Source organism: Elephas maximus, chromosome 18 (genome assembly GCF_024166365.1).
Source record: "Elephas maximus indicus isolate mEleMax1 chromosome 18, mEleMax1 primary haplotype, whole genome shotgun sequence".
Lineage (NCBI taxonomy): Eukaryota > Metazoa > Chordata > Mammalia > Proboscidea > Elephantidae > Elephas > Elephas maximus.
In genome coordinates, this window is record NC_064836.1 from 12405237 (window position 1) to 12423715 (window position 18479).

The following is an 18479-nucleotide window of genomic DNA, read 5'->3' on the forward strand; positions in this document are numbered from 1 at the left end:
ATAATAGTAAAGTGTCATAAAATAATTAGCAAGTGGTGAGTTTTAAGTTGTTATTACCTTTGTTTTTAATTACATGTTTATGTAATTTAATTTCAAATGTTATATGCATTTAAAAACGGGCTCTCAAATTTCCAGAAAATTTAACAATCAGTTCTTAAAAGCCAGTGTGATCTGGCAGGGGATGAATTGCAATTGTTGTTAAAATCATTCCCATTAGTGCTTGCTTCGGCAGCACATATACTAAAATTGGAATGATACAGAGAGGATTATCATGGCCCCTGTGCAAGGATGATATGCAAATTCATGAAGTGCTCCAGATTTTTAGGTACAAAGCTTTCTAATGGAGAAGGAAGGCTAATAATAATAATAATAAACTGGTTCAAACCTAGGAAGATAAGGGTAAATTTCAAGGTAACCACAAGAATGTTAACAAACCTACTCATCAAAATAAAGAAGAAAAACATAAAGTCTCAATAAAAACAAAATCTACAAAAACAAAAGAAATCCACAAACAAAAGGAATTCAGCAGAGGAAAGTAAGAAGAAGAAAGAAAATGTCAGCACCACAAAAAAAAAAAAAAAAAAAAGCACTACAAAATGATAGCAATAAACTCGTATCTACCAATAATTACACTGAATGTAAATGGCCTAAATGCACCCATAAAGAGACAAACATAAAGGATTAAAAAACAGGACCCATCAATATGCTGTCTAGAAGAGACACACCTTAGAAACAGAGATGTAAATTTATTAAAAATCAAAGGATGGAAAAAAATATATCAAGCAAATAACTACCAAAAAAGAGCAGGAGTGGCAATGCTAATCTCAGATAAAATAGACTTTAAAACAAAATCCGCTGTAAAAGACAAAGAAGGGCACTATATAATGATTAAAGGGATGATCTGTCACGAAGACTTAACTATAATAATCTACAGACCTAATGACAGGGCTCCAAAATATATAAGACAAACTCTAACATCACGGAAAAGAGAACCTGACAGTTCCACAATAATAGTAGGAGACTTCGTTCAACACACCGCTCTCGGTAAAGGACAGAACACCTAGACAGAAACTCAACAAAGATACAGCAGAGCTAAAGGGCAAAATCAGCCAACTTGACCTCATAGACGTACACAGAACACTCCACCCAACAGCTGCAAAGTGCACAATCTTTTCCGATGCACATGGAACGTTCTCCAGAATAGACCACATCTTAGGCCACAGAGCAACCCTCAACAAAATCCAAAACATTGAGATAATGCAAAGTATCTTCTCTGACCACAATGCCATCAAAATAGAAATTAACAACAGGAAGAGCAAGGAAAAAAAAAATCAATTAAATGGAAACTGAATAACACCCTGATTAAAAACCACTGGGTAATAGAAGAAATCAGAGATGGAATTAAAAAATTCCTAGAAAATCACTCCCACTAGAAGCCAAAGCCATATGACCAAGGGAGGTTGTCTTTATTTCCTATGGCTGCTGTAACAAAAGTACCACAAGTGGGTGGCTTTAACAAACAGAAATTTATTGTTTCACGGTTCCAGAGGCTGGAAGTACAAATCAGAGTATTGACCATGTTGGTTTCTTCAGAGGCTCTGAGAGAGAAACTTGTTCCATGCCTTTCTCCTAGCTTCTAGCAGTTGCCGATAATCCTTAGCATTCCTGGGGTTATAGATTAACTGTCTCCATAGTCATATGGCCATCCTCTTCTGTGTGTCTCTCTTTGTCTGTACTGCTTTTTTATAATACAGAAGTCAGAAGCACTTAGTATTAGGACCCACCCTACTCCAGTATGACCTCCTATTTCCAAACAGGATCACATTCACAGGTACAGGGGTTAGAACTGCAACATGTCCTTTGGGAGAATGCAATTCAATCCATAACCAAGGTTAAGAGTAGACTCCATTTCCTTCAGGCGATCTGTCTACCTGGCTGAGAGAGACTAAAAGTTGAAAAAAAGCCATGTGTTTTTTGTTCTACCCATCATCTATACTTAACCAGAACAGCTTAACACACAAGTCAGGAAGTTCTGTCTTGCCTGGTGTCTTAGGCTGGGTTCTCCAGAGAAGCAAAACCGGTGAAGCGTATAGAGAGAGAGAGAGAGAGAGAGAGATTTATTTCAAAAAACTGGCCCACACACCTGTAGAGGCTGGCAAGTCCCATGTCCATGGGTCAGGCATCAGGCTGGAATTTTCTCCTGACTCATGTAGCTGCAGGGGCTGACAAACTGAAGATCTGCACGGCACATTGCTGGCTCACAGGCTGTGGAAGCTGACAAATCCAAGATCAACAGGTGGTATGGTAGGCCGTTGGCTCAAGTCCCAAGAACTGGAGGTCAGATGTTGATGAGCAGAATGCAGGATCCAAAGTGAGCAAAAGCAACAAGGTTTGCCAGAACATCCATATATATTTATTGCAGACCACACTCCCAAGGAAACTCCCCTTACAACTGGATGATCACATCAGATCACCTCATGGAGGTGAGTACATTATATCACAAAATGAAGAAAAACTACTTCATTATATAACTGCCAAACTACATTATTACATAACTGTCAAATCACTGAGAATCATGGCCCAGCCAAGTTGTCACACAGCCTTAACCATCATAGTCCATGCCTTGTCAACTTGGCACCTGTACATATCTCCTTAAACCATACATAATCTCTGAATAAAGACAATTATAAAGTCAAACTTGCACATAACATGATACAACAAACACACGTACAACCAAAAATGCACTAGCCCTGTTTACATATTATATTTTATAAGTGAAGAAAACAAAAATATTTGATGCACACATACAAAGCAGGAATACTGATAACAATTACAGTCCTCGTTTCTGTAATTGGTCATGTGGTCATAACTAGTATTTAGAACTACCTTCTCCCACCACCCATTCCATATTCCCTTTGCCCTCAGCAAGCTCCTCAGCTGGGCATGGTTCTTTGTCTGGTGGGGTGACCCAAACTTTCATTCCTGAAGGGTCTGGACCATTAGTACTCATGTTGAAATTAGGTTGCTGTAGTTTTCCATTGAGTTTAATCACAGGGCATGGTAGTACTAACAGACATCTGTAGGGATCTCCTGTATTCCAGACATACACTTCTTTACCTCCGTTATGTAATATAAATCTGATTTTCCCTTGGTAATCAGGATCAATCACACCAGCCAATACAGTAACTCCCTTCTTTGCCTGTTGATCCAGAGGCATAAGGAGCCCAAAGAGGCCAGGTGGCATTCTTAACTTCCAGTTCAGTGGAATCAGAGCTGTGTCTCCTGGTGGGAGCATTCCTCCTTTTGGAATTAAAACCTCTGTACCAGCAGAGAATAGGGTCACAAAGACAGAAAGAAAATATTTTCCAAGTGGGTCACTAGGGATGATAGTGAGTGGTGCTATTCCCATATCTACCCCTTGATTCCTGGACCCTTGAATCCTGGCTATGGGAGAAACAGGACCATATATTGGATGCTGGTTTAGAACATATACAGCCTCCTGAAGAACATTGCACCAACCCTGCAAGATATTGCCACCTAACTGGTGTTGCGTCTTTAGAAGGCCATTCCATTGTTCTATCAAGCCAGCTGCTTGAGGATGATGGAGAACGTGGTAAGACCAATGAATTCCTTGAGTATAGGACCACTGCTGTACTTCATTTGCTGTGAAGTGAGTCCCATGATCCCAGATGATGCTGTGTGGGATACCATGATGGTGCATAAGGCATTCTGTAACTCCATGGACAGTAATTTTGGCAGAAGCATTGTGTGCAGGGAAGGCAAATCCATATCCAGAGTGTCTATTCCAGTAAGAACAAATTTCTGCCCTTTCCATAATGGAAGCATTCCAATGTAATCAACCTGCCACCAGGTTGCTGGCTGATCACCTCAAAGAATGGTGCCATATTGGGGACTCAGTGTTGGTCTCTGCTGCTGGCAAATTGGGCACTCAGCAGTGGCTGTACCCAAGTCAGGCTTGGTGAGTGGAAGTCCATGTTGCTGAGTCCATGCATGACCTCCATTCCTGCCACCATGGCCAGTTTGTTCATGAGTCCATTGGACAGTGAAGAGAGTGGCTGGGGAAAGAGGATGACTTATATCCCCAAAATGTGTCATCTTATCCATTTAATTGTTAAAATCTTCCTCTGCGGGGGTCACCCTTTGGTGACCATTCACATGAGACGTAAATATCTTCACTTCTTTAGCCTGTTCAGAGAGGTCTATCCCCATACCTCTTCCCTATACCTTCTTGTCTCCAATTTCCTAATCATGTTCCTTCCAAGTCCCTGACCATCCAGCCAAACCATCGGCCACAGCACATGAATCAGTATACAATCGCACACCCAGCCATTTCTCCTTCCGAACACAGTGAACAACCAGGTGCGCTGCTTGAAGTTCTGCCTATTGGAGGAGCTTCCTTCACCACTCCCCTTCAGGGAGGTCCCAGAAAGCAGCTGTAGTGCTGCCACTGTCCACTTTTGAGTGGTATCTACACTTTGTGCAAAATCATCTGTAAACCAGGCATGAATTTTCTCTTCCTCGGTCAACGGATCATAAGGAACTCCCCATGAGGTCATAGGTGCAGTTTTGGAGAGGACAGGTAATGTGACAGGATTGGAGACCCTGGGCATTTGGGCCACTTCCTCATGCAACTTCCTTGTGTTTTCAGGTCCTGCTTGGGCCTGATCTTGTGTATACCTCTTCCATTTAATGATGGAGTGCTGCTTTGCACGTCTGACTTTATGGCTCTGTGGGTCAGACAACAGCCAGTTCATCACAGGCAGTGACTTGGCGGCCCATGGTTATACATTCAGCCAGTAACAAGCCAAAAGCCATTTCTCAAAAGGAGTGTAGTTATCTGCAGAGGATGGCAGGGCTGTCCTCCAAAATCCTAAGGGTCTGTGCTGTGATTCACCAACAAAGGCCTGCCATAGGTTCCAAACAGCATCTCTATCTGCCACTGACACTTCAAGCACCACCAGATCAGCCAGATCATATGGTGCAAGTAGCAAAGCTGCTTGTGCAGCAGCCTGAACTTGCTGCAGAATCTTCTCTTGTTCTGGCACCCAATCAAAACTAGCAGCTTTTTGAGTCACTTGATAAATAGGCTGCAGTGCTACACTGAAATGAGGGATATGTTGCTTCCAAATTCCAAGGAGGCCCACCAGGCATCATCCTTCCTTTTTAGTTGTTCAAGGGGCCAGATGCAATAAACTACCCCTCACTTCAGAAGGGATATCTAGACTTGTCCCACACCAATGGACTTCCAGAAATTTCACTGAGATGGAAGGCATGTGAATTTTTGTGGAATTAGTTTCCCACCCTCTAGCATGCAAATGTTTTACCATTAAGTCCAGAGTCATTTACATTTCTTCCTTATTAAGTCCCATCATGATAATGTCAGAAATGTAATGGACCAGTGTGATGTCTGGTGGAAGGGATATGCAATCAAGTTCCCTTGGAACTAAATTATGACATAAGGCTGTACGGTTGATATACCGCTGAGGTAGGACAGTGAAGGTGTATTGCTGGCCTTTCCAGGAGAAGGCAAACTGCTCCTGGTGTTCCTTTGCAACCAGAATCAAGAAAAAGGCATTGGCCAGCTCAGTAGTTGCAAACCACATACAAGGAAATGTATTAATTTGCTCAAGCAATGAAACCACATCTGGAACTGTAGCTGCAATTGGTGTCACCACCTGGTTGAGTGTACAATGATCCACTGTCATTCTCCAAGATCTATCTGTTTTTTGCACAGGCCACATAGGCGAGTTGAATGCAGATGTGGTAGAAATCACCACCCCTATATCCTTCAAGCCCTTAATGGTGGCAGTAATCTCCGCAATCCCTCCAGGAATGTGGCATTGCTTTTCATTTACTATTTTCTTTGGTAGGGGCAGTTCTAATGGTTTCCACTTGGCTTTTCCTACCGTAATAGCCCTTACTCCAGTTGTCAGAAATCCAATGTGGGGGTTTTGCCAGTTGCTGAGTATATATCTTTTCCAATTATACTTTCTGGAACTGGGGAAATCAGTACAGGATGGGTTCAGGGACACACAGGACCCACTGTGAGACAAACCTGAGCTAAGACTCCTTTAATAACCTGACCTCCGTGGGCCACCACTCTGACTGGTGGGCCAAAGTGATGTTTTGGGTCTCCTGGAACTAGTGTCAGTTCAGAGCCAATATCCAGTAATCCCCCCAAAGTTTCATTATTTCCTTTTCTTCTATGAACAGTCACTCTTGCAAAAGGCCATAGATCCCTTTGGGGAAGGCTGGGAGAAATATCAACAGTATAAATTTTTGATAGTGTAGTGGGGTCCTTCCTCAGAGACACCCAGCCTCTTTCATTCAAGGAGTTGTGCGTCTGTAAACTGGCTCAAATCTGGGTATTGATTGAGGACCCGTGACTCTATTCTGGAGATTTGAGTTAGGCTACCATTTACTTGATGTAGAATTCTTCTGCTGGTACAGATAAGTAACTATTTAGTAAATTTCCCATCTATTTCACTCCCAAGGACACCTTGACTAAGTAGCCAACCATAAGTCCATATGAATTGGACTATTCTGATTACTACTTTGACTTTGCTGTCAATTACGGTAACCATGCCAACATCGCCTTTGTTGATTAAGTGCTGCCACTTGGCCTTACCACCATGGGGTATGATCATTTCCATTGTAGTTAACTGTCTTAATTCATTTAGGGCAATTCCCACTCTCAAATCTGACTTAGATAAAATAGCAATCACAGCAGTCCTTAAGGATGCTGGGGCTCCCTTCACAATTTTGTTTTTCAGCATCGTGGTAAAAGGTGTGTGTCCTCTGGACACTCCATGTGTGGGTCTGTGTGTGTAACTTAATACATCCACTGTAAGATTCCAATGTCCCTAAGTCTTTTGATACCTTCTTCTACAGTATACCAAGGCAGGTCTGGTACTTCAACTCGATTTAGTGTAGGCCACCACATAATCCATGCTTCAGCGAACCAGCCAAATAAACTATTAGGTCCTTTCCTAGCCTCTCAAACCAAAACAATGAATGAAGGATCTGTGTTTAGTGGGCCCATATCAATAAACTCAGACTGATTCAATTTTATGTTCCTTGGACCATTATTCTACACCCTTAATAGCCATTCCCTCACACATTCCCCAGGTTTCTGTTTGTACATATTAGAAAACACGAACAGTTCTTTTGGAAGGTAGCACACTTCTTTCTGGGTCTCACTCTGTACTTCACCTTTTGAAACTCACTGGGACTTAAGTCTATTTATAGATCTAAAATGGGTGGTGTGGATGTGTTCTGCAAACACCCAGCAGTGTCTTGTAAGACATTTGCCTCAGGTGATGCCCCAAGCAAACAATGACTCACACTCCTTCCCAGGCGATGATTCAGAAGCTGCCCGATTAGATATCTCAGACAAAGGCTCTTCAGACACAGCTGGGTTAATCTCATCAGATGATTTTACTGAGGAGAATGGCATAGCAAAGATGGGGTAATCTCTTCAGATGGGAGTAAGAGGGCTGGCTGTGTTGGTAGGTAGGAGTGATTCAATGGAATTTAGGGGCTCAGTATCCCCAGCTTCCTAATTATATGCCCGTATATCCCCATCCCAAGTTTCTGGATCCCATTTCTTCCCAATGAATGCCGTTATTTCAACTTCAGATGCTATTTGAGATTGGGAATTCGACTGGTATTGTAATTCACCCACTTTTATGATAAGACTCTGGATTCGGTTTTTGGCAATATCAGCTCTCTTACTACAAGAAATAATGCTTTCTTTCAGGGCACAAGTGGCAACTTTGATGTCATTTATGCTGTACTTGAGTTGTGACTCTGAAGCCCCAAGCTCACCTCTTTCTTTCACCAGTTTATCTAGCGAAAGTAGGACCAAACAACCAACTTTCTTATACTTCCCATTATGACAAAATAGCAGAAAAGTATCAAACATGTGACCACCCAGAGCCTCACCACTCACAAATACTTGATCTATTGGTGATATTTTGCATATTTCTATAGCCACCTCACACCATGGATTAGCAGTGCTCTCTTTACTACTGGAAGCAGTCATCATCACATTTAAGACTAACCAGTCTTGAGAACCAGTTTAGAAAACACCCTTACAATTTTGTTTTTATAGAACCTTATTTAGAGTAGCACTGCTCCATAGGGTTTCCAAGGAGTGGCTGGTGGATTTAAATTGCCAGCCTTTCAGTTAGCAGCCGTAGTACACCATAGGTCTTAACCATTTTGCCACCAGGGCCCCACATATATATGCAGAGAGAGAGAAAGAGAGAGAGAGAGAGAGAGACTGATTGATCTCAAGGAAATGGCTCATGCAGTTGTCAGAGGCTGGCAAGTCCCAAGTCCATGGGTCAGGTGTCAGACTGGAGGCTTCTCCTGACTCACGTAGCTGCAAGGACTAACAAACTCAAGATTGGCAACTGAGATGGTAGACTGCTGGCTCACAGGCTGCAGGGCCTGATGAACCTCAAGATCTGCAGGCAATATCGCATGCCACTGGCTCAAGTCCCGAGAACCAGAGGTTAGATAATGATGAGCAGAATGCAGGATCCAAAGTGAGCAAAAACCATCAGGCTTTGTCAGAACATCCATATCAGAACATCCATATATGTAGGATACAGGCCACACCTCTGGGGTAAACTCCCCTTATAACTGACTGATCACTTCAGATCACCTCATAGAGGTGATTACATTATATTACAAAATGGAGGATAACTACATCATTACATACCTGCCAAACACTGAGAATTATGGCCCAGCCAAGTTGACACACAATCTTAACCATCATGCATGGGAAGCTCCTAATCTTTTACACTTCAGTTTACATAGTCGAAATAATTTGAAAATTCCTAGTTTTATTCCCCTGAGAACCTTGTGCTCTAAGGATATTTCTCTGGCTATACTTCACTGGCATTATCTGGGTCTCGGGCTGTAGACTCTGCCTTTTCAGCTGGTGGGTCCTGGAGAGTCTGTATCTATGAGATATTCTCTGCTATTTCCTAGGAGTCACCTCACCCTGCAAAGGAGTTTGGATACTGCTCATCTCCCAAAGCTGTCTTATGAGAAACATTCTTACATAAACAAAAACTCATTGCCGTCAAGTGAATTCCAACTCATAGTGACCCTATAGGACAGAGTAGAACTGCCACATAGAGTTTCCAAGGAGCGGCTGGTGAATTCGAACTGCTGATCTTTTTGGTTAGCAGCTGTAATGCGCCCTAGCTCTCAATCACTGTGCCACCTGGGCTCCCATTCTTATGTAAGCGGGACAATATTTTACCCAACTATCAAGGGAGGCTACACATCTGCACCTTGTCTCTGGTCTTCTGGAGCTTTATCAAAATTACAAAAATGCAGAAGTGGCAACATGTGGAAACGGAGCGTAGGGAATGAAACTTGGGGAGAAAAATCGCATTAGTGGTGTTGCAGGGCCAGGCATTGAGGTATATTTTATAGGTCCAGATGTTGCTGAAGGGTGTATACAGAGCACGCCAGGCATAGGAGTGTCAGAACAACAGACTACGGGAAGTCTCTGGAGAGTTTAAATGGTGGGGACATGAGAGTGAATAGATTTGTTTCTTCCATTTTTTGATTATCTTTGACAGCTGCCTGTAGACATTACCACTCCTACAATTCTCCATTCCCATCGGGACCTTTGCTACATTGGCTCTGAAATTTCCATGTCCCTCACCTGCCTCCTGTCTCCACTTCCCTTCTAACCCAGTGTAGGTTCCATGGCTCTCAGTGTAATCACCCCTTTGCACATATCCTTTGTCCTTGTCTGCCTCTGACATACCCAGAAAAACCCTGTTGTTAGATGCTGTCGAATTGCCCCCAACTAATGGTAACCCCATGCACAATGGTGTTGGACCATTGTGATCCACAGGGTTTTTATTGGCTGATTTTTGGAAGTAGATCACCAGGCATTTCTTCCTAGCCCATCTTAGTTTAGTCTGGAAGCTCTACTGAAGCCTGTTCAGCATCAGCAACATGCAAGCCTCCACTGACAGACGGGTGGTGGCTGCACTTGAGGTGCATTGGCTGGGAATTGAAACTGTATGTCCTGTATGTTGTTAGGTGCTGCTGAGTTGATTCCAACTCATAGTGACCCTATAGGACAGAGTAGAACTGCCCCATAGGGTTTCCAAGGAGGAGCTGGTGGATTCAAACTACTGACCTTTTGGTTAGCAGCCAAATTCTTAATCACTTTGCCACCAGGGCTGCAGATATCCTGTATGGAAGGTGAAAATTCTACCACTGAGCCACTATTGCCCTTGGGGGGGGGGTGGAATCCTAACCTTAGGTAAATGCAACTCTCTGCGCATTCTATACCATTTTCAGGCAAGTAAACATGGCCAGAGACAAACCAAAACTGTGTGCACTGATCCTACCCTAAATGCAAGATGAAGCATCTTTAATGAGGCTTCGGCACTGCCTGGAAATGCAGCTACGTTTCCCTAGTCAATCTGCATGCCCAGTCTCCTGCTACAGTGGATGAACTGTCCCTGCTCCTATTAATGCAGGTCCCTGTTCTTAAACACTCAATGGATCCCATTTCCTCTGTCCACTCCAGACCTTTGGTCCTGCAGTCCCCAAACTTCAGATGATGTTAAAGCTTCTCTTTCTCTCAGCCCTTGCCTGTTTCAGGCCAGATGCAATAGTGGCAGGGCTTGGGGGAGTGGGGAGAAGGGGATGGTGATTAGCTTATTCTCTACTTCCTGGTCTTCGGCATCTCCTCACCTTGCCCTCCCTCACTAGGCTGCCTTGTTGGAGCTTGGGGAGAGGTGGGAGGTGTAAAAAACAGAAAAGCTTTTATTTGACCAGTACTGTCCTCATAAAAAAAAAAAAAACCTCATACAGTGTGGTATTTTCTGCCCTTAGCAGGCATTTAAAGCTGACTTTCTTCCATTGGTGATGCCCCTGTTGGGCTCCTCTGATTGCAGCTTCCTTGATGAGGACCATGCCTTTCCTCCAGCTTCCCATTTACCATTCCTCCCTTGGCCACTGGTCAGACTCTCTGTTGGGACCCCATTGTTCCTCCAGGCAGTCTTCTTGAGCAGGATCCCTTTATAGATAACCCCAGGCCACCTCCCTAATCCAGGCTCCATTGAGCATTTGCCCTCCTCCCCACATGGGAGCGCAAGACAGTTCTCAAGACAATTCTCCCTACTTTGCTACCAAAACAGTTAATCAGCCGCTCATAGACATTATGCTCTCAAAGTGGCCCCTTGAAGTCCCAATCACTTGGTTTGGTGTGAGGGGTAAGCACCTCCTCTCCTCCCAACAACAACAACAAAACTAAACCCATTGCCATCAAACTGATTCTGACTCATAGTGACCCTATAGGACATAGCAGAACTGCCCTATAGAGCTTCCAAAGCTGTAATCTTCATGGAAGCAGACTGCCACATCTTTCTCCTGCAGAGTGGCTGGTAGATTCAAAGTGTCAACGTTTTGGTTAGTCATCGAGCACTTAACCACCGTGCCACTAGGGCTCCTTCTCTCCTCAACACTACTACAATTTTCTCCAAAAAAAAAAAAAAAAAATTTCTCTTTCCCCACCTCCTTTTTTTCCTTTCCACTCAATTTCAACCCTTTAAAATCCTCGAGGTGGCTGATGTGCTTAGGGTTTTAAAATGGATTTTTAAGTATGCCTCTTGGAAGTCCTGCATAGATTGTTTGGCACTTTGCTCTGGAATGTGGGGTTATGTTGCACCTATTGCTTTGTGGTTTGGGTTCTCAATGAAAACTGAAGGAGAAAAAGTTGTATTTTAGCATCTTGTTACAAATATCATATCTCTATATAACTAAATCCACTTGTAGCATGATATAAGACTTGTGGGTTGGGACAGAAAAGAAAAGTAGGTAGACACAAAAAGAAAATAGTGAGAGTGATTACAAAGTCACTTTAACAGTGGAGCACCAAAGCAAAGGGCCATGAACACCCACATATTTCTGTTCCTTTTGAGACCTGGCCAATCATCTTTTCCTGGGTTCCTGTGGACATGTGACCCCACTTATTGAAGCAACTCGAATGGGACTTTTTTCCTTGCCCAACCAAAGAAACCCCAAACTGGATTCGCTTCTTAGAAAATACTTCTCTTAACAAAATCCTAACTCAAAAAGAAAGACCAGACTTGCTGCCCTGACAGAGACTGGAGAAACCCAGAGAGTATGATCCCTGGACACTGTTTCAGTTCAGTAATGAAGCCACTCCTGAGGTTCGCCAATCAGTCAAAGATTGGACAGGCCAATAAAACAAAACGAGACTAAAGGGGCACACCAGCTCTGGGGCAAGGACTAGAAGGCAGGAGGGGACAGGAAAGCTGGTAATAGGGAACCCCAGTTTGAGAAGGGAGAGTGTTGACACGTCGTGAGGTTGTTAACCAATGTCATAAAACAGTATGTGTACTAACTGTTTAATGAGAAACTAGTTTGTTCTGTAAACCTTCATCTAAAATACAATTTAAAAAAAGGAAGAAAAAGTACTTCTCTTTAGGATTGCTCCCCCATCTTCACTCAGCCCTCCCTCCAAAGCCAGGCCAGGGGACACTGGAGTTAAAGCCCTGAAGAGGCTGAAGCCAACAGCTCAAAAGCTTTTTGGTGCTCAAGCAAGGCCAGTTGGAACCTCATTGCCTAGTATTTCCTGATTGCTTGTTAGGAAAACCACTATTTTCCTCCTTTAAGGGCAGGGGCAGGAACCTCCGGAAGATGGTGAAACCAGAGAAGGGCACAGTCTCTCCCAGGCTCTCCTTCCAGAAGACATTCTTCAGATGCATTTTTGTTTCCTGACTGAAAGTAGATATTAAGTTCTTTCTTGGAATTGATTTTAGTTTCTCCTTGCAAGTCAGAATCCTTTTTCTACGGCTCATATTTTCTTCCTCTTTTTGGTAGGATTGCCCTTGACTCTACTTCATGTTCTTTAGCAATTTTTGTCTTTCCTATTTTCCTCCTTCTCTGTGGGAAATTATTTTGAATGTAGAAAGACCTTTCTGAAGTATGCAAATTGCTCCAGGACCCAGTTTTTTTGTTTGTTTTACTGAGGACATTTATCCTTTTATTATTTTTCCCTGATCATGATTTTGTTCCTTTGAAGGTCTTAGCTTTTATTTGCCTTTGCTTATTTACCTTGTTTACCTCTTATATATAGTTTCTAATTTTATTTTGTTTCCTTGTAAAATATCTAATTTTTTAACTATTAAAAAAAATACTTAAGTTCCTAATTTAAAAAAAAAGTGTTCTTAATCTTTTTGTTTGTTTTATCTTTTCCAAATTTCTGTTCCTGGCTTTACATTTCTAATTTTCTTTTCTTCTTTTCCTCTGTTTTAAATAGATATTTTATTTTATGACTTGTGTGTATAATAGCCATCAGGAAGGGTGGGTGCAGGGTTGTTAACGGTGGGAAGGGGCCACACAACACAGGGAATGATGCGAGGCCTTTCTTTTGTCCTTCTGAGCGGCCCCAGCTGTTATCTTTGAAGCTTCCTGTCTTAGTTTCTTAGTGCTGCTGTGACAAAATTACCACAAGTGGGTGGCTTCAAAGAACAAAAATTTATTTTCTCACAGTTCTGAAGGCTAAAATTCTGAATTCAGGGACACTGACTCTAGGTGAAGGTTCTTCTTTGTCTCTTTCAGCTTCTAGTAGCTGCCGGCAATCCTTGGCATTCCTGGGCTGATAGATGCATCTGCCATTGTCTTCACATGGCATCTTCCCCCATGTATGTCTGTGCAGTGCGATGGATCACTTTTGTGTGGTCTTTCTAGCCATGGTCTTGTAACTTCCACCAAGCGATTGGGCGGGACTGTGTGATAGGGTAATTGTGGCCCACCAAAGAGATTGGTCAGTTTTGCCATCCTGCTGGGCTTGAAATGAGCCACCCTAGAGGTGGGAAAGAGAAGATCCCATCGCCACCAAAGAAGAACAACCAGGAGCAGAGAGTGCATCATTTGGACCTGGGGTCCCTGTGCTGAGAAGCTCCTGAAAGCAGTAGAGAGAGGGAGAACTGTAACACTGAAGGTTACAGAGACCTGGCAGCAGAGATCTGCCAGCAGGATACGGTGTGGTGGGCTTCCCAGCACATGGAGACAGAAAGCTGAGTACCTTTGGGGAGAGGCTTAGGGCCAGGGAGAGGCATGCCTTCAAGCATGGCTGGGAAAAGACTGTCCTGATGGAAGAACTGTATCCTGAGTGTTCCTGAGCCTGAATTGTAACTGTTACTTCCCTAATAAACCCCATAATGATGAGCATTGTCTGTGAGTTCTGTGTGGCCACTGCAATGAATTATTAAACCCAGCAGAGAAGTAGAGAGTGTCATGGGAGGGACTGCTGGTGTCAGAATTGGTAAAGATGGTGGAGAAAGGAGGCATGTCTGATCTCTGCCTCATAGGAATCAGCCTTGGGCTCTTGACCTTGATTCTCCTTCCCTTTTATGAAGTTACAGGATGTCAGACACTCCCCCCATGCCATTTTTATAGTCTGTATCTGTGTCTGTATTCCCTTTTATAAGACTCCACTCAGAATGGATTAAGTTTAGGACCCATCTACTCTGGTGTGAGCTGATTAACATAAAAAACAAAACAAAACACTATTTCACAGGGTCATAGTCACAGATACAGAGGTTAGGACTTCAACATATCTTTTGAGGGGACACAATTTAATCCCTAACACCTCCTGAAAGGATTCCCCCATCCCTTCTGTAGTAGTAGACATTTGCCTGCTCTGGGGCAGCCCAGTGTCTTTGGAGCACTCTCTCTGCCATCTTTAGAGTATCAGTTTTCCTTTTCACATTTGTCGCCTCAGTATTCTAAAATCCAGGTTGCTCTACATCTGGGCACCACGTCCATATTTCAGGCAGAAAGAAGGAAGAAGGAGGAAAGGGTGGAGTCTGTCAGGAAAGCACAAACTTCCCCATAAATTTCCAGCACTCTTCTGTTTATGCCTCATTGGCTAGAACTATGTCCCATGTGTGTCCCTCTCTAAGGGAGCCTGGGAAAGTGAGAATAATACAAAACTCTAATTTTGTTAAAGCACAGTGCAAAACCTTTTTTTTCGCCTGAACCATTTGAAAGCTGACAACCAGTACCCCTGAAAAATTCAATATGTATTTCCTACAAGCAAGGACACTCTCCTACATAACCACAATACAACCACAGAAATCAGGGCATTAACATGGATATAGTACTGGCTTTTAACCCCCAGACCCCACATTAAAGTGTTGCCATTTGTCCCAATAATCTCCTTTATAGTAAAAGGACCCAGGCCGGAGTTGCACATTGCATTTGTTGTCCTGTTTCTGGTCTCCTTCTGTCTGGAACAGTTCCTTGCGTTTTCCTTGACTTTCATGACCTTTACACTGTTGAAGGTTACAGGCCAGTTATTTTGTAGATGCCCTTTAATTTGAGTTTGTTTCCTTATGATTAGATTCAGGCTGTGCCCGTTCAGCAGGAATATCATAGCAGTGGCCTGTGTTCTCACTGTACCCTATCAGATGGAACTCAATTTCAATTTGTCCCATTACTGAAGGTGTTTGCTTATCACTTAAGGTGGTGTCTGCTAGGCTTCTCCACTTTTTCCCTTTGCAATTAAAAAGTATTTTGCAAAGCAGTACTTTGAAACTATTATGTATTTCATTCTTCATCAAATATTAAATTTATTCATTTAGTTATTTATATTAGTTTAGACCAGGAGTCAGCAAAGTTTTTGTGTAAAGGGTCAGACAGCAAAAATCTTAAGCACTGTAGGCCAAGAGGCAAAATCAAGGATATGACGTAGGTGCTTTTATAACAATAGAGAAAACTTTTTTTTTTAAATAGTAAACCAAGAAGAAAGATTTTATTCGGCATATGTTCCAAGAGGTAAAAGTGGGAAATGGACAAGCATGCTGCCGAACCATGTCTGCCCGAATCCAAGGAATGTTACAAAATCATCAGTATGTATTAGCATTACAAATGGGTAAAATTATTAAAGGTTTCACCTTTTCACAGATTGGCTTAAAACTGCTAAATCGCTGTGATTCTACATTTTGAAGTGTCTTTTTTAATGACAGTCAGGAGGGTCTTCATTGGTCCAACGAATCCTAATATTTACTAAGTGCTTTTTTTTTTTTTTAATAGAAAAAGATAGGAGGGAAAAATATATGTTTTTTTTGTGCTCCAAGTATTTGTTTATGTGAAATGTTCCCTAAAAGATATTTTCTAAGATTGCCCTAGGAAACAATTTTTTTGATAAAAAAATTTTTATCTTTGTTGATGAAATTAAAAACATAATAATTATTAAGTACAATTTTTTTTTTTGTAATATAAGTCTACTAATGAGAAGTTTTTTTTTTTTTAATGAGAAGAACGGAATTCTTTTTTGGGAGGATTTGTTGTTGTTGTTTTAGGTGCGCCATCGAGTCGGTTCTGACCCATAGGGAGACCCTATGTACTACAGAATGAAACACTGCCCGGTCCTGCACCATTCGCACAATTGTTGTTATGTTTGAGCCCATTGTTGCAGCCACTGTATCAATCCATCTCACTGAGGGTCTTCTTCTTTTTCACTGACCCTGTATTTTATCAAGCATGATGTCCTTCTCCAGGGACTGATCCCTCCTGACAATGTGTCCAAAGTACTTCACTTACTTGGTGTTCAAAGTTAGTTCCTCTATCATCAAATTGATGACAAATATCTGTCTATAAAAGCCATTCTTAGCCTGTAGGGCCGTAAGAAATAGGCAGTGGGCAGGATTTGATACATGAGCCATAGTTTGCTGATCCCTGGTTTAGACTCACTGGTTTTCATTTTACTTACTAGGTTCTAATCTGTTACTAACATTACATATTTTGATGCTCAAGTTGCCTCTGAATTGAGTGGTGCAAGTGCCCCTCTGACATGTCCCCATCATTCTTTGAGCACTTCCTTGCCTTTGGCACAAGATGTTCCTGGCTCCTCTTACACTTTTCCTGCCCATCCCTGGATGCAGCCATTTCTTCAAAGAGCCCTGGTTTCTTTTAGTGGAGAATGGTATTTCGAAGTTGAGATCAGGATGCTAGGCGTGCTCATTGGTACAGGGTGTTGCTCTTCCCAGGCCCTAGAAATGGACAGAGTTAGGAAATACTTGTGTGTGTGTGTGTGTTCGCCATTACTTTTAATCCTAATGCAACACCACAGGATTGTTTCTAGTTTTCCCCCTTTCCTATTTGTAACTTCACTTTCCAACAGTGAGAAACCTGGCCCCCATTATCATTAAGATATTTCCTATTTGATCAATTTCCCTGTAAGAAAACAATTTCCCTGCCCGCTGTCGATGCTCTCTTCGTTCTGCTCAGAGTTTGATAGCCTTCACTGGACCATTCTTATGTGAGGGCATCTTGTCACCATGCCCAGACTCTGACTCTCCATGCCAGACTGCCCCTTCACATGGAGCTCTTGTCACCCTGTTGGGCTTTGACACTCCTTGCTGGACAATCCCTCACACATACCCACACGGTGTGATGGTTAATTTTATGAGTCAACTGGCTTGGCTGTGGTGCCCAGTTGCTTGGTGAAACACGAGTCTAGTTGCTGTTGTGAAGTAATTACATGTGATTAAATTGGTTGGCCTCAAATAAAGAAGACTACCTTCCACAATGTGGATGGGCTTCAATCAATGAGTTGAAGGCCTTAAGAGCAAATAGGGAGTTTCCCTAGGGTGTGTTCTGCCTTCAGACTATAAATAGATATTTTACCAGAACACTCTCCCTATTTACTCTTCTTGTTGCCTGACCTATGAAATGCTTAGGGATGCAAGCCTGCAGGAGTCTCCAGCCTGTCACCTGACCTGTGAATTTTAGACTTGCCAGCCCCCCATAATCACGTGAGCCAATTCCTTGAAATAATTCTCTCTTTATATATATATATATATATATATATATATATATATACACATATATATATATATGGAGAGAGAGAGAGAAAGAGTCCTTGGATAGCGCAAACTGTTAAGCACTGAGCTACTAACCGAAAGGTTGGTGGTTCAAATCCATCCAGAAGCACCTTGGAAGAAAGACCTGGTAGATCTACTTCTAAAAGATCATAGCTATTGAAAACCCTATGGAATAGGGTCACATATGGATGGGTATAGGCATATAGGTATATGAGTAGGTACAAGTGAATACATATGTGAGAACAGATAGACATCTATGTATGTGTAAATACAGATATGTATGGGCAGGCACATATATTCATTGAAGACACAACTACAGGTATTTCTCAGACATAACCAAACACCTTCTGAGATTGGTTTTCTAGGTTTGGACCATAGTCTTATGGTATAGCTTAGTCAATTGGCACAATATAGTTCACAAAATTCACATTCTGCATCCTAGAGAAGTGAGTAGCATCTGGGATCTTAAAAGCTTTCTAGTGGCCATCTGAGATACAACTATTGGTCTCTTCTTGTCAGGAGCTAAAGAATAAGAAGATAAGTAAAATCTTAGAG

General features: G+C 42.3%; 1 non-coding gene across 1 annotated transcript; it reads left to right on the plus strand.

Moving 5' to 3' along the window:
* Window positions 1–216: 216 nt before the first annotated feature.
* LOC126061843 (U6 spliceosomal RNA) lies at window positions 217–323 on the plus strand. The gene has a single exon (XR_007513897.1). It is a non-coding gene; the product is annotated as a U6 spliceosomal RNA (small nuclear RNA).
* Window positions 324–18479: the final 18156 nt, after the last annotated feature.